The sequence below is a fragment of the Ascaphus truei genome, chromosome 9 (assembly GCF_040206685.1).
Source record: "Ascaphus truei isolate aAscTru1 chromosome 9, aAscTru1.hap1, whole genome shotgun sequence".
NCBI classification, from domain to species: Eukaryota; Metazoa; Chordata; class Amphibia; order Anura; family Ascaphidae; genus Ascaphus; species Ascaphus truei.
Window position 1 is genome coordinate 69,662,945 of NC_134491.1, and position 14,698 is coordinate 69,677,642.

The window sequence follows — 14,698 nt, forward strand, 5'->3', positions numbered from 1 at the left end:
CATACGATACAACCGGATATGCTCCTACACAGCAGACAGAGACCAGCGGATTAAAGCCTTGAGATTAGACTTTATAAACCGTGGATATAACCACAGAATTGTAGACCAGCAAATTCACAAAGCCACCAGAATACCAAGAAGTGATCTCCTTGAATACAAACAGAAGGAGACAAGCGACAGGGTACCTTTGGTGGTCACATATAACCCACACCTTGGAGCCCTACGCAAGATCGCCAGGAAACTACAACCCACTGTTTTTAAGTATACCTTTTGCTTTATTCATTGTAACATCGCCGGAAGAAGAGATCAGTGTATCTCGAAAGCTCGCACAAATAAAAGCATTTCGTTAGCCACAGAACGGTATCATCTATTTATTTTTTGATTATTGAAGCTCGGCTAACACGGTACTGATACCTCTACATATATATATATATATATACATACACACACACACACGTTGGGTGAATGAATGATAAGGAATAAATTGATGGGAATCTGCATCAGGTGAATAGATAGATGAATGAAAGAGTGCATCAGAGTATAAATGAATGAAAGTCTACATACTGTAGTAGGGGAAACCAATGAATAAAAATTGTCCTTTATCTCTGCCAAAAAACTATTTTGGCAGCAAACATTGCTGGAAATTTTGATAGTGTTGAATATTTCACACATTAGTGATTCAGGTCAAAGCTTAATAATTACTTGTTTTGAATGTCAGTTTTCCTGGAATTAATGCGTTGTCACTCAGAAAGCAGGAAAAGATTTTACCAAAAAACAGAAATGAAAACTGAACTTCATGTGTTATGTGTGCGCCTGTATTTTGACATCAAACAAAATGCAATTTCACGTTGATGTACTCATGTATTTGTGTCATAAACAAGGAGAACGGAAGTTGAGAGGTACAAAATTAAAACTGCATTGTAATACTTCCGAATGGAAACACTATTTTAAAATCTGACTAACCCTTGTTTCCTGCACAATTTGCTGTCATATGATAGAAGAACACACTTACAAACAGTCATTATGTAATGATTTGATGGCTTGTATTGTGCTAGGCTATTTTGAATCTAAATGCGCTATTCAGTATAATGTGAACTCATCTGCTCATTGCTCAGGAAGATTTATGCTCCACTCCTTTGAATGGGGCTGAAATCTTCCCACCATAAAGCATGTTATTTTAAAAAAATAAAAATTTAAAAAACATTTTTTATGGATTTTTTCAGAATACTGTAAAACAGGATGTCTGTTTTCATCTTTTTTAGTTTTGTCTCTGACTCCTGCTAATTGATTTTTTTTTAACAGTGTATTTTATTCCTAAAAATGAACCCAAAACCTATATGAATATGGCTGCTATGCCTATTTCACCTAGTGATATTAGTAGAAAGAACCTTATTTAAGAAGATTAAGATAGGACTTTTCCCCCTGATAATAGCATTTGTACCCTGCAAGGAAAACAGTCCTGTGTTCCCTAGTGGAGAAAGAGACAAGAAGTTGAAATGTGAACACTCTGTAACAGGGTGCTCAACTTCTGTCCTCAACCCTCCTGCCCCTCTTCACCTATCCTTGGGGCTAATACCCCCTTCACCCACCCCCGCTATCCACAATAAAAACACACACTACAGCCCCACTACCCACCTCCTAGACCCTCAATAAACATTACTACAGTATATCAAATACACCACCTGTGCCCCCAACAACCCCTATTCCCCCCTAACATACAGTACATTTTTTTTATGCACAGGAATTATACTACAAGCTGGCCGTGGCCCACGGGTGGTCCCTGCGGGTGTCCGGGGGTCTCCGCTTGCCTACAGTACCAATTATGTGCCCCAAAAAATAAAATAAAAAATACATAAATACTTTGAAATAAATACACCCCCCCCCCCCAGCACCCTAACAATAATGCATTTGCCCATTTAAAATACAATAAGCGGCAGAAATAAAATAAATAAATCTTTTTATGCATATGTTTTATTTTAAAGCGGGGTTGGGGGCGGGACTAGGGGCGGGGTTGGGGGCGGGACTAGGTGGCGAGTAGATTTTTTGGTTGGGCGAGTAGATTTTTGGGTGATTTGTCGAACACTGTATATATATATATATATATATATATATATACATACATACATACTTATACAATAACCACATACACTGGGTAAAACATAAAATAACAGCTTTACTGCAGGACGAAGGTATGGCTACTTGTTACAGCCTACCCGCTAGGCCTCGCACGGCCGTAGCCACCCACCAAGTGTCCCACACTCCTGTCCACAGTCCCTGACGGGGCCCTCGGGCACCCAACCACCCTGGTGTCCACAAGGATATAACCTCTCACCCTTATATGTGGTCAGCGCTGCCACTATAGTGTGTGTTGGTGCACTGGTGTGTGGGGTACCTGCCGCTGCGTCCACACCCGGGCACGCTGCGTCCTGCGGTGGGGTACACAGACCCAATGATGATCCGCGACTCCGGTGCTTCTGCCTCCGCGTGGGGTGGTCCCCGCGTGGGGTGTCCACCTCAAGGATAGTCTCTTCCGTGAGATGGTCTGGTCCCAGACCACCAAGGGCCAGGATGCCGCTGTGTCCTGGCTGAGTCCCTCACTACAAGCTACAGGGGCAGTATCCCTATCTATGGGCCTTTCCCTGTAGCAGACACAAACTGAGGGGAGTTGGGCTTAGATGGGGCCTATCAGGGGCCTCTGGCCACTCACGCCCTACCCCTTCAGTGTCCAGCTTCCAACTCACTAACTGCCCTAACAGTCCTAACAGTCCTAACTGTCAGCTCAACTAACATTCCAATCTCCCCTCAGAAGATTCTAGCAGCTCTATTGGTTGCCTGGCAACATGTGTTCTACAGCCTGAAGGTAAGAGGGAGACCTGGCTACATCAAAATATTTTTTTTCAGACGAGATTTGCGCAGAGAGAGAGGCGGATCTCTCTGCTGCAGACAGATCTCGCCAGGGGAGCCCTTCATGGCAGGCAAATCGTCTCGCCACCGGCTACTCACCATGTTTGGAAATGTTGCTCTCGCACGTATTCGGCCTTCCTGCATACCAAAAACATGGCAAGTTTAAACCCTGCCGAAAGTGCTTTTTCGCCGCTTACTACATAGACTCCTAAGTCGTTCTTATATTCTGTCTAAATCTATATGTGTTACGTTTGCGTATGTCGCTTGTTACTATCCAGGAGACACTCCGACTAGGCAGAGTAATCAAAGTCACGGTTCAGGGAGTCCAAAGGCAGTCAGGGGTCTAAGAAAAGCAAAACTGCAGACCAGAATACCAGTGGGAGCAAAGGTACAGAGTACTTTGCACAGGCAATGAAACAGTGGGAATCAAAGCCTTATTAATGTCAAGGCTAGGTGCAACCAATTGCCATTTCAATCTGAGAGGCAGACTCAGAATGCCTAGGGATTGGCTTGGCAGGCAAAACATGGTGGAAGATCTTGACCAAGTTGGGAGCGTGTACATCGGACACCTTGACCCAACACCTCTCTTAGGGCCGTACCCCTTCCAGTCAACCAGGTACTAGAGTGGCCCGCTAGAAAGGTGGAATCCGGGATCTTGTTGATGACATCCTCCAGTTGGCCATTCACAGAAATGGGTGTTGGAGGGGATGGAACCCTAGAAAATAGGTTCTGGGTAACTGGCATTAGGAGAGAGGTGAAACGTATGGGATATTTTTAGCAAGGGGTAAGTTCCAATTAGAAGGGCACTTCATTAACCGATGAATCGAGGTCCCAATTTCGCGGAAGGTGGGCGTAGACCTCCTCCCCTACTTGGTATTCAGGCAAACTCAGTAGTTCAGAAGTACTGTCCCATGAAGACTGATGACATTACCAACATCATTAATTCAGAGGGAAAGACTTTCTGCTCAGCCGATTAGATACCAGTTGATGGCGCGAGTCAAAATATGTGGACATGCAGAGTGGCAGCAAAGCTGGCGAGTAGGACACAGCCTGTTTAAGCCAATTAGAAGGTAGAAAGATGAATGTGAGCTGCTCCATAGGAGTTCCAGAATCATCCAGGGTAAAAACAGGTACTGTAGGGAAACCAGTGAAAAGGGAACTTGACTTTGTAGCACGAGCCATGGAAGCTTTTTGGCTACTGGGGGCAATGAGAAAAAGAAAGGGGTATCTAGGAGGGGTATCTGGGAGGGGTTTAGGAGCAGGACTAGATGCACTGAATCGACCGTAGAGGGTGTGCAGCATACCGGTGATGGTGTCCAGCATTCAATCCAATGTACCTAGGTGATTATCATGAATCCCAAGGAGCTGATAAATGTAACACTCAAAAGAACGATGTGTGGGTAGATCCTTCACCTGATTTTTACTGGAGACATCCAGAAAAGTCAGATGGGAGGAAGGAAGGCTTGAAAATTCTCTGGTTATGAGCAACGATGGTTCCCCAGCGAGCGTGGAATGACCAGACAGTTGTACATACAGGATGGAGCCAATGCCGCCACCTCACCTGAGACCCAGTCAATCTGTGGGTTGTGACCCCACAGCCACGGGAGTCCAAGGATGATATCAATGACCAGGGACTGAATGACATCAGCTGCAAAGACTCCCAGTGAAACACCCCAAAGTTAGGGGTAATGCCAGAACCCCGCGGTTTGTCATCAAGGGTCACGATGGATAGGAGCAACGACGACGTCTTGAGTGGAATACCAGCTCAATTGGCGATGGCCTGATCCACAAACGAGCCTGTGATACTCGAGTCCATGAGAGCCAGAGTTGACACGGAGAGCCCCTGCCAGGAGAGGTGGATGCGTAACATCAGACGGCAGGAAGAAGGATGAATGGGGTTTAATGTGCCCAGAGAAGTTCCTCCAACCTTCTCTAGGCATTGGCGTTTTCTTGGTTTCTTCGGGCAGAATCGAACCATATGCCCCTTCTCACCACAGTAAAGACACAACCAAGTAGTGTGTCAGAGGTGTTTCACTTACTACAGGAGATGCATACCTCCTAATAGTATAGGTTCTGCTGTATCCGTAGGGGATTCATGAAGGAGAGTCAGGAAACTAAATGCCTGTGACGGTGCTCATCTCAAATCAGGAGTCGGACCCGGAGGGCTGAGGTAGGGATACAAATAAACCGACCACAACCCAGGAACAGAGTCCTGTAAGAGTATCCATAGTTGGTATGGAAGCAGGGGTCGGGGCTGGCAACAGAGTTGCAAAGTCCAGGGGACAGGCAGAGGTCAGGGCTGGCGGCAGAGGTGCAAAGTCGAGGAGGCAAGCAGAAAGCAGTGAGGTCGGGGTCACGGAATTCAAAACAGGCAAGAGGATAAGGCGTAACTGCAAAGACCGACAGGAGCTGCAAACACACACAACTTTGCTCCGCGACTCCCTATGGTAACTGCAGCCTTATAAAGCAGGCTGCCAGAACTCAAAATGGCCACAGAGAGCAGAAAGGGCAGGAGAGACAGAAAACCTGGACCAAAGTGAAAACCCATCTAGGAGGGGAGATCCCTTTTCGTATAATGGTAAACCCATGCCAGGTTTTCACCGGCGAGGAGGGACATGATAAATGCCACCGAGACCAATGGGAAACAAAGGGGAATGATTGAAAATCAAAGTGGATCTGGCAGGTGTTCTGGAATCCCCCGCAGCCAGAGGGGGATCCAGCATAACGTTCAGGGTTGGGGATAGTTGGTTCCTTGAGAAATAACAGAATCGGTGTAGCCTCCACCGCTTGTGGTGCTGGTGCCGAAGATGAACCACCAGGAGATGGGGGGAAAAATGACCAGAAAAGGTTTTCAAGGTGATGACGATGGAGTCCCCCCCTTCCTCCTCCACTGCCCACCTATTGTCACCTTATGTAAACATCATGAAAACCAGCACGCCAGGGGCCCTTTTTTGGCTTGTTTTTTTTAGGGAGATTCCCTTTTGTTCACGTTACTGGGGGACGGTTACGACCTCACTATTACTCCAAGCAATCACGCAAGACCGACAGCAAAAGAGGTTTACAATAAAAAATACATTTACAAAATAGATAGAATTGGATTCAAAATGAAAGGACAATCCACCAATCCAAGAAACCATTCAAAATACATGCATAGAAAGAAAGCATCATTTAGCACCAATTATTGGTAATATACGTACTAGACAGTAGCTTTACTAAGGGGACAAACACAGACCCTGAAAATTCCTATCTCACCCACCATACTTTAGATATGTGTTGAACCCTTTTTGGTGGAATACTAGTGTAGCCCCCTTTCCCCCCTTGTTTAGGGTGACTACGTGTGATGCTATTACCTGATTGGCAAACAGGAGGCCTGATCCTCCGCCACTGGGAGCCTGGGGTGTGTGTAATGAATATACTATAACAGCGCCTCCACCTGGGAAGGATCCTCACACAGTGGGATAGCCCCACCCAAGACTATACAGTCAGTAATTGCACTCAAGGGTATATATGTAACAGTATTTACTGAACAGTAACTTATAACAACAACTATGCAACATAACACCACATCACAGTATAATGAGCACCCCACCCTGTACCACCAGTGAGTGTCCCAAATGTACTTTGGGTGCTAGGCACCAATACCCTGCTGTCCCTTTCCCAGTGTCCAGTCCACCAAAAGTGTAAGGAGTAGCCCTCTCCCATGAACTGTTGGTGCACTTGTTGAGGTACCTGCCGAGTACTCCAGTACTCGGTGCGGCCGACTTAGAAATGAGGATCCGTCTGATCCAGTGACGTGGCCCTCAGCGATGATGTCCGCCTCTGCGTTGGGTGGACTCCGGTAGGAGGGTCTCACCTTTAAGAGTCTTTGTTAACACCGCGGTGGTCTGAGCCCAGACCACAGACCGCGATCACCACATGGCGTCTTCCTTGTGTCCCTGACACTATAGTAAAATGGGTAAGCATCCCTATCTAAGGGGCCTTCCCTGTAGCATTCACCCGCTTATGTGATTGGGACCTATCTGGGACCTAAGGGGAGTTTCTAGCCTTGTCTGAGTGCCACTGACACTCAGACCCTCCCTTCCCCTTGTCTGCCCTGGCTCCAATTCAATAACTGACTCCTCACTAACTGACTTCTCACTAACTGACAAACTGACCCCTGACTAACTAACAAACTGACTCCTGACTAACTGCCTCACTCCTAACTGTCAGAATCTCTCAGCTCCATTGGTTGCCTGGCAACATGTGGACTGCAGCCCCTGAGGCTGTTGGAACTTCCAGTTCCCTTGCTGCTATACTCCAATGGAAAGGTAAGGGGACCAGTGAGACCCAAGCTATACTAGTTTCTATAAAGGATTGATTGCCTTATTGATTGCCTTAAGGGGTTAACGGTGTGGGCTCACTGGTTGCTTCCCTCTCCATCATGGGATGCGTGATGTCAATTTAAGAGTATATATAGCTTCCCCTTATGTTCTATATGTTCTAGAAGTAGGTACTTCAGAGTTCTGACTGGGGTCCTGTAAATAGGTGGGTGTGTGTTTAGTAATATGTAGTAAGATATGTCCTGTCATCCTTTGTTGTTTTTCGTGTGTAATGTGCCCTTTGTAAGCTAGCAGCTGATAAAGTAATGAGAAACCTACGTTTGTGGGAGAGAGATGCCAATTGTCCTTGTCTCATTGGATTGCCCCTACCTCAGCCTTACCGCCACTGCCCTCATAGGGTTGCCGATACAGCAAACCATGCTCTAGGTTCTTTATGCATCCTAACTTCCTTACAAGCTGTTTCCACTACATCCTTTCCAATGGGTACTTAAGTACTGTACCTCCCCTGAATAGGGGTGCGACCTACCAGAGGATGAAGTCCAAAGTATTATTGTTTGCCATGAGTATTGTCGAGATGCACCGTATGTCAATACATGTGAAGTGTTTTAGACGGCTGTTAATAAAGCACCTTTTTGTTTTATAAAAGTTCCTGGCACCCATCTTTTTCCTATACTTTTAACCACGCCCAGCCTGCACCCTGCAAAAGCCTTAGAGACTGAACATTGCCATTGTACATAACTAATCTATAACGTGACCAGACGTACCGGTTTGACCAGGACAATACAGTTTTTAGAGGTCCTGTCCCAGCATCCCGAATGGTCATGTAAAACGGCATATTTGTACTTGTTTGGAGACCGAGCGCCGACAGTGCATGCAGCACCAGACCTGAGGCCTTCCCAGTTCCTCCCCCCTCCCCAAGGTAAAGTATATGTGTGTGTAGCTGTATGTGTGTCTGTGGGGGGGAGGGAGGGGGAGCTGTGTGTGTGTGTGTGTGTGTGTGTGTGTGTGTGTGTGTGTGTGTGTGTCTGTGTCTGTGTCTGTGTCTGTGTCTGTGTCTGTGTCTGTGTCTGTGTCTGTGTCTGTGTCTGTGTCTGTGTCTGTGTCTGTGTCTGTGTGTGTGTATTGAAGGGGGAGCTGTGTGTGTATATCTTGGGGAGTGGAGCTGTGTGTGTGTGTGTGTCTTAGGGGGGATTTGTGTGTGTCTTGGAGGGAGCTGTGTGTGTAGCTGATTTCAGTGACGTCGGAGAAAAGGTAGACAGTCATTTTTCACAGGATACAAATAAGTCAAATTGTTACTTTGAAAATAAAGCTTTCAAAGGAAGTTAATTATACTACATGGAACTGACTTGTAAAGAGAAGCCTAATTGGCTTCAATAAACAAATCTAACAATCTAATAGAAAATATTTGGATGCTTTCATTTTTTGGGAAATTAATTACAAGTTGAATTTCTATGGGGCCTATGAATGGGGAAGTGTTGTCAATGAAGTATTTTATTTACACATATCTCACACTGTCCTTATCAGAGAAGCAATATAGGCTGGGGGAACTCAAACCCCTCCCAAGTCTCAGCTCACAATGTTTCATAATAACTTTCTTAATGATTTTACAATACAAAGAGGTTTCAGACTTGGGTAATGAAAAGGCATTTATCAGATGTAACTCCTTTAACATGGCACTGATATTAGTTCACTGTGGTCACAAGAGGGAATTGCTCCTTTAACCCTTTGGGTGCCAAGGCCCCTCCGGCAAACGGTGATCATGTGACCACTGTTCAGAGTGGTCACGTGATCGAGGAGCCCTCTTCCATTTCCCCGCGCTACTTATTGCAGCCTCCGCTCCATAGGACGCAATCTCCCCTTGAAAACGAGCACCTTGGAGGCTTGACAGTGGCTACGTATCGGGGCGTAAAGAGTGTGAGATTGCACCTTTTTAAATGTTCCAAAACGAGGATAAGACGGGAGAACCACGTGAGGCTGATACTATTTGTTGAGCCTCTGCTTCAGATGATAGGGCCCGCGGCTCTCCGCGGCTGACATGTATGTGTACAGGAGGAGACACGTTCTGTCATGTTCATTGTTTCGTTCAGTGGGCGAGTGCTGTATCTCACCTCTGCGAGGTATCGGGATGTTTGGACAGCAGTTTCCCAGTGCAAAGCATCACGTGCATAGCAACGGTGTAAAGGATATCCCAACATCGCTGTTTACCAACTGGGATTTTACCAGGGGGCAGGAATAATGAAGGATTATAATGTGAGCCTCAGCATGACATAGTTATTTTTATACCGAAACCTCCCCCAGAAATTTCTGCCTCTTATTAATACACAAGGCGACGTGTTGCTGCTTGGCCCTTTTGGCAGTGAGTGGTTAAAGTGCCCTCTAGCACTTATAGCTGCCGATCCACTGCACAAATTCAATAACACGCTACATGCTATATACAGTGACATGCACAGATTCAATAACACGCTACATGCTATATACAGTGACATGCACAAATTCAATAACACGCTACATGCTATATACAGTGACATGCACAGATTCAATAACACGCTACATGCTATATACAGTGACATGCACAGATTCAATAACACGCTACATGCTATATACAGTGACATGCACAGATTCAATAACACGCTACATGCTATATACAGTGACATGCACAAATTGAATAACACGCTACATGCTATATACAGTGACATGCACAGATTTGCAAATGCACACCCACACATGCTTATATATACTGCATTGTAACTGGGTGCTTTTTTTTTTTTGCTTATAGAAGTGAATTACCATGATCTGTGACGCGCCATTTGATGAACTAAAATTTTTTTTCTCAAGTTCTGCTTTAGATCAAAGCAAATATGGTTTGAAAAATGGCATCCAAATGATGCAGTTTCACCAAATTTTGTGAGCCAACACATGCGGGAAAAGTATCTAGATCTGTGTATGTATTAGGCCCCGGACATGTTAGGTGCTTGCTGGCGGAAGCGTGCTGAGGCGCGCTCCTGCTCAGCACTGAGCCACTACAGCCGCAATTAGAGCGGCTTTAGTAGGGGCTCACCTGCGCTTCTGTGCACTTGCGGAAGCGCAGGTCTTGGGGGAATTTAAAATTCCTCCGCTTGCCGGCGAGACAGGCCGGTCACGTGAGCGGTTCGCCCAATGAGGGCGAACCAGCTCCGTGACGTCACTGGCCCGCCCCGGCCAGTGACGCGCCCGCCCCCCGGACCGCCCCGTGACGGTTGCTGAGAGCGCTTGCGGTAAGCAACCGCAAGGCCAGGGAAAGCACTCGCTTTCCCTGAGCCTCAGCGCGCCTCAGCACGCCAGCGGTAAGCGTGTCCGGGGCCTTATAGTGTGATCAGTGCAGTTCACCCCCAAAAATGACATATCGTAAAAGTTTGTTTTTTATGCAGACTACAAAGGGCTTCACAGATACTGAGCTTCACAGGTAAGATACTTTGAAGTCCAACGATCTCACTAACTGAGCGGGTATTAGCAGCTATATTAATGTAGAACATAGAATAAAGTATACAGGTGATACGTGTGATGATGGAAAAAGTAGAGAGACATCAAACACTGTTGTACAGTTTGGTAAAAAAAAATATCTGCAAAATAAACAAAGGTGAACAAGCACATTTAACATCTTCACTGCCAGAGTTGTCCCCAATGCATTGCTTTGCAATGTCTGTATGTGCATCAGCGTTAATACACATGTACTGTGCATATGTCTGTTTATCTCTAAGGGTGTGTTAGTGATATAGGGCCTCATGCAGAGAGCAGCGCTATTTAAAATCTCGCCATTTTCCGGAGAAAATCGCGCAAAAAACAGCTGCAAATGGAGAGGTAGGAAAAAGGCGCCATTTTTTTTTTCTATTTGAAAATCTCGCCAGCCGCGCCAGTCTGAAAAATATCCGAATTCAGAAAGGCGCGCTCGCCATCTAGCGGCTGTTTTTGGCGCGATTTTCTTCAATTTTCTCCGCCAACTAAAGTTGCAAGAAGCAGGAGCTCACCGGCTATAGGGAAAGAAAAAAAATGCGTGATTTTTTTTTTCCCTTTCAGCTGCGCGCATCTCCTCATTTACAATTCTCCACATGCAGTAATCCAAAAAATAGCGGATTTCGCCCATTTCTGCATATGGAGAATAAAACTCTCCATTAAACCTACTTTTTATTCCCCTCTCCAATTTTAAATAGCGCTGCTCTCTGCATGAGGCCCTTAGTGCAGTGGTTAAAGAGCATCAGGTGCTGGCATTAGGGCACAGCGTTTATAAATGGCAATATTAACATTCAAAATATTTACCACGTCTGACTCCCCCAATGACAGATTTCTCCTTTTATTCCAGCAGATCAAAAGGCCCAAGTTAAAAAATAACTAGACATTCATGTTGACTGCAGGTTCTTATTTTGAAACCTTAATTGCAGGTTTGCGAGGCGGTGTGGCAAAAGGTGTGGGATCTTTGTGTTTGGGTGTTCATAAAACGATCTACTTATCTCTCCCTAAACCCCCACGCCATAGCAATGATGCATTTAATTGTGTTGCTATCACATGGCCTCAGCCTCTCTTTCACATCAACTGGAAAGTGACAGCTTGTACTCAAAGGCTTAATTATAGAATGAGAAATGGAAAATATTAATTAATAAAGCTTTTGAAACTTTCCAGTAGCGCTGCAAGGTGCCAGAAGTTAGGCTGTGGGAAAATATTTTGTTGCAATCACCAATTATCTAATACCGTAATTTATACATCCAAATAAACGTCTGATAAAGGGTAAGTCCCTCCTAGGACAAAAATGAACTAAAATCAGTGGCATTTTTAATAGGTTCTATGTAGGTAACTGACACTATATTAAACCAAACAAGGCAAGATTAAGTATTTTATGATATTTTTTGTAAAAATAACTTGGAATATCTCTGTATTAAGCAAATACTTTGGAATGTTTTTACAATTTTTACCTAGTCTCGTGTGAGTCTCGTGTGTAATAAGGCTGTTTGCAAACTGTTGAATCTCTATCCCCAATGATGGCAGCGTAAGTTGTTTAAAGAGGTACTGGGAAAGCACATTAATGACCAGATAAGATAATAAAATACACTGGAATTAGAAAATAGGAATGGGTTCTTTTTTTTATTTTTTTTTCACAATAAGAAAATAATTAAAGATGTCTTTTAAGGATAATTGAATCTTTCCAGGGAATCTGATTACTTTTTTTTGGGGGGGGGGGGGGGTCAGGAGCAGGGCCATGCAGTAATCAGGGACATGAGGTTACACCTGCACACAATAAACAGTGCAAAACCAAAAAGTTATATTCAGCAGGCAATAACTCCACAGCAGGTTACCATAAACATTTAGAAATAAACTTGGGCCAAGGCTAGTTTAGCTGAACACATTTCCTCACAGATATGAGAACTATTAGTGTTACTATCAGGCCGGGATTAAAAAAAATGCTCCAGTCAGTATTTTAATGTTTTAACCTCGGTTTTATATTTAAAATATGTTTAATAGCTTTTCAGTTACTGACTTTTAAAGCTCATCAGCATTGTAAGAATTACTGGAAAGTGCCATTATTATATATATTATATTATATGTATATATGTAGCGCACATTCCCCCACCCTCTGGTGGTATGTGTAGGTAGGATGCTTTACTTGTGGCTCACAGGAGGCCTGAGCCTCCACTGCTGGGAGCCTGGGGTGTACCTGAGTTGACAATCGGTAGCGCCTCCACCTGTATGGGATCCTACTATGTAAGATAGCCCCATACAGGAACCCCATGCAATAAAACACACATTAGGTAAATATAACAGTTTTACTACACAGAGACATACATATATATATTCATGACCACTGCGTTCACGCACGACCGTACTCTCCAACACCCTTCATGTCCCACACCTGTTACGCAGTCCACCCAAAGTACCTAGGGGCCCTTGGGCACCCAACCACCCTAATGTCCATCAGGAACCACCTGCCCAAGTGTGTGAGACAGAGCTGCCCCACTGAGTTGTAGAGTTGGTGCATGTGTGGAATTGAGGTACTTGCCGGGGGGCTCCAGGACCTGGGCGTGCCGATGCAGCAAGATGGGATCCACCGATCCAGAGTGGTGAACCGCGACGCCTCTGTGGTGGGTGAGTCCCACGTGGATTGTATCACCTTTAATAGTCTCTTGCAGTAACAGGTGTCTGGTCCCAGGCCAGGATGCAGCCACATCCTGGCTTGGTCCCTATCACTGGGGTTACAGGGGCAGTGTCCCTATCTACTGGGCCTGTCCCTGCAGCAACCACAAGCTGAAAGGGGAATTGGGGCCTAACAGGGTATATGACCTAGTGCAGGTGCCACAGAGACCTGCACACACACAACCTACCCCTTCCTTGTTCAAGCTCCGACTGACTGGTGTGTTTTAGCCCACGAAAATGTATCTAATTCTGTGCAGGGAATCCTACAGCCCTATTGGCTGCTCTAGGTGAACTGATCTCCAGCCCCAGTGCCTTATGGGGCTTTTAGTCCCCGCGGAGCCCTGTCAAGTAATGACCGTGCTCGCGCGCATATACTACGCATGCGCGATCTTCTGGCAATGGCCGCTATCTATAGGAACTTACTGCGCATGCACGAACTGTCCTGCGCATGCGCGGCCACATAGAAAATGGTGGCGACCTGCAACGGGAGCCGTCGGCCATCCACTCACCTCACCGGAACGCCGACACCACCTACTTCCGGAGGCCCATGCACGCTCCCGCTGACACCCGCGCTACCTGCCGCACTCCCGTCTGCAGGAAATGTGAGAAGAGTTTAGGGGGACTAAAGGGGAGCCAAGAGGGGTGCCTGGGCTATTATATTATTATAATATATATAAAAGGGACAGGCGGTCCTATATGCAAAAAAGTGACATTTATTGAATCAATGTTTCGGTGCCCACTGGGACCTTTCTCAAGAGCGAGTGGGGGCCGAAATGTTGAGTCAATAAATTTCACTTTTTTTGCATATAGGAGTGCCTGTCCCTTTTTTTTTTTCCTTTTTCTGTATCTTTTTGGACAGTATGCAACTTTCCTTTACCTTTTATTTTTTTTTGTGTTTGCCCTGTTTCTTATTTTATTTATATATACATATATATAAGCCCCTGTGTGAAGCAACCAAGACACTTACACTGCCCCCTGCAGGTTCCCCTCCAGTGTGGCATAGACATGTGACTTTTGGTGGACATAGGATTAGCTAATGAACAAGTGTGTGGAAAAGGTGTGACTTAGGAGAGAGGAGCCTTTAAGAGGAGATGGCAGGGCACGTGGGAGTCAGATCTGTGCGATCATGAATGACTTCAGGCTCGATCGAGTGTGACTCGGGGCCAGTCTGTGTGCCGCTTAGAGAGAGGCATTGACTGGAGGGAGAGCAGGATGTCGTGCAGGGAGGCCCAGCAGATCATCACCGAGAAGCAGCTCGGAGGAGCAAGCGTCATCAGAGGGGACCCTCAACGATCAAAGATTAGTGATACCGAAGT

The 14,698-nt window shown here is 45.6% G+C and overlaps 1 protein-coding gene across 1 annotated transcript in view; it reads right to left on the reverse strand.

Annotated features, from left to right (window-relative positions):
• The window catches only part of DENND2C (DENN domain containing 2C), a 79,960-nt gene extending 66,050 nt beyond the window's left edge, over positions 1-13,910 (reverse strand). The window contains exon 1 of the mRNA XM_075615340.1: positions 13,892-13,910. The gene's annotated coding sequence lies outside the window, so the exon portion shown is untranslated. The remainder of the gene's footprint in view (positions 1-13,891) is intronic.
• Between the last annotated feature and the right edge of the window lie 788 nt (positions 13,911-14,698).